Below are 2793 nucleotides of genomic sequence, written 5' to 3'. Positions count from 1 at the left end.
ACACATTCAGTTATCATCCCTCGTAGGTTACTAGATATCTGCCGTTAAACCGCTTCATACTCAGACTTTCAGACTTCAGACTGAAAACTACAGATATTTCAGTGATGAAAAACTTATTACAATCTCGACATTTAGGAAATACTTGCGGATGTTCCTTTGAAATGATAGGGAAGGAGAAAGGGAAAAAATAAAAGGAAAGAGTAGGAAGGGGGGAGGAGGGGGAGGGGGGGGAAAGGGAGAGGAGAGGGAGGAGGAAGAGGGGGAGGGGGAGGAGAGGAGGAGGAGGAGGGAGGAGGGGAGGAAGAGGGGGGGGGGGAAGGAGGGGGAGGAGAGGGAGAAGGAGGAGGAGAAGGGGGAGGAGAGTAGAAGAAGGAGGAGGAGGGGGAGGGGGAGGAAGGAGGAGAGGGAGGAGAGGGGAGGGGGAGGAGGAGGAGGAGGAGGAGGAGGAGGGGGAAGAGAGGGGGAGAAGAGGGAGGAGGAGGGGGGGAGAAGAGGGAGGAGGAGGGGAGGAGGAGAGGGAGAAGTAGGGGGGAGAGGAGGAGGGGGAGGGGGAAGAAGAAGAAGAAGAAAAAAAGAAGAAAAAAAAAGAAGAAGAAGAAAAAAAAAGAAGAAAAAGAAGAAAAAACGAAGAAGAAAAAGATGAAGAAAAAGAAGAAGAAAAAGAAGAAGAAAAAGAAAAAGAGGAAGAAGAAGAAGAAAAGAAGAAAAGGAGAAAGCGGAAGGTAGGAGAGGGAGAAGAAAACAAAGAAAAAGAAAAAATACGGAAGGCACAGGATCATGTAACAGCTTCCATGATATATAATATCTGTGACGTTTCAGATACTATTAGTCTCCTCCTTAGTCGACAGTACATAAGAAAACTATTTACAAAAAAGGACCAAGAGAATCACCATTGAATCAACAAGTCAAGGATTTAATGTTTCATATTCTTATTGCGTAACATCTCATCTGTTTCTCCTTGCTTGCTTGAGATTTGCGAAGTTCTGGCTTCGCCCGGGCCTTTCACTTATGGCCCGGCCTTCTGTTTCTCCTAACGTTGCCATGTTATATATTATCTTCCTTATTGCGTAACATCTCATCTGTTTCTCCTAACGTTGCCATGTTATATATTATCTTCCTTATTGCGTAACATCTCATTGTTTCTCCTAACGTGCCATATTATATATTATCTTCCATATTGCGTAACATCTCACCTGTTTCTCCTAACGATGCCATGTTATATACCATTTTCCTAGCTCTGTTCACCACAGGGTCGCGATTGGATCTGCCTGCGTCCTTCCCAGCCTGAAGGCAGCTGCAAAGACCCATTTCAGAAGTGAAGTAATTTCTGTCTCATAAGAGGGTACGAAACCTCCCCAAAGCACCTGCCTCGTCGGTTATTAGACCACAAACTATAGGCTTGTGTTTGCATTATATCCTCATTGCTTTACTGTGCTTGATATGTTTGATATTTTCTTATATTTTTCTTATCTTCGGACTCCTTCGTTTTTATTGTCTTTAACTTTGCCTTATTTATTATTATTATTATTATTGTTATTATTATTATCATTATTATTATCATTATTATCATTATTATTATTATCATTATTATTATCATTATTATTATCATTATTGTTATTTCATTATTATTATTATTATTTGCGAGGGAGGGAAGGATAGGGAAGGGAAATGAAGGACAGAGAAAGGAAGGGTTGGAAAGAGAGAGAAAAGGAGGAAGGGAAAGAGGAGGGAAGGGAGGTGAAAAAAAAGATAAAGAAGGGACGAGAAAAGAAGAGAAGGAGAGGAAGAGAATGGAGGGGAAATAAGAGGGAAAGAAGAGAAGAGAAAAGAAAGGGGAAGAAATACACCTTTGTCGTCTAACCTTCATCTAAAGAAGTCGTATCATAGTTTATCATTTCCCCTGTCTATCTGTAACTACCGAGCAGATCGTCATGTAAAACCATACATACATAGAAAAAAGGTAAATAAAACTAGTCATGACAGGATGAAAAACATCAACTTTACATTGCAACATCAGTATTTTCTACACAAGCCAGACACAAAGTAAACAAGAAAGAAGTTACTCTGGGGAAAAATGATTTCTATATTACATCACCGTTTCATTTTAGTTTCCAGAATGCGACCAAACTTTACGGGCGCTCGCTAACTTTTCACTTTGCACGCTCTAAGGCTACAGTTTTATTACTATTACTATTATTACCATTATTATATATCTGTTTACTATTATTTTCTTTTTACTGGTACACTGCTATGTGTCAAGGCAAGAAAATAGAGTGAAATGCTTCTAAACAACGGAGATTTAGTGTAATTCTGCAAATATCATTCTATTATGAAATATTATCCAACTAGATTTAGTGTAATTCTGCAAATATCATTCTATTATGAAATATTATCCAACAAGAAAATACCAGAGATCCTGCTATCTTAACACTGTGATCGGAAATTCAGGTTCGGTGGAGAAAGATTATTCAAAGCCTATGTTTACGGTTCCGGATCCCCTTTGCTCTCTTTACAGGTTCCCGAGGCTTCGAGCACCCTCTGGCGTTTTCTTTACACGCCACGAAAGTTAACGTAGTACGAAAGTTTAATTCTGGTCTCTAGTGAGCATGCGCAATGGCAGCATTCAGGATCAAATTTTAATGCAGCTCTGGACCAGTTAGTTGGAGAACCACAGACCTACACTGTTTAACAACAACGTAGGCACTGTTGCAAACTGTAGTAGGAATCTCCTGTCAGCGGCGGATGTATCTACAGCAGAGTAATTCAGAGTATACAGAAATGTGCAAATCTTTT

Source organism: Penaeus monodon, chromosome 12 (genome assembly GCF_015228065.2).
Source record: "Penaeus monodon isolate SGIC_2016 chromosome 12, NSTDA_Pmon_1, whole genome shotgun sequence".
NCBI classification, from domain to species: domain Eukaryota; kingdom Metazoa; phylum Arthropoda; class Malacostraca; order Decapoda; family Penaeidae; genus Penaeus; species Penaeus monodon.
This window is presented reverse-complemented; position numbering follows the sequence as displayed.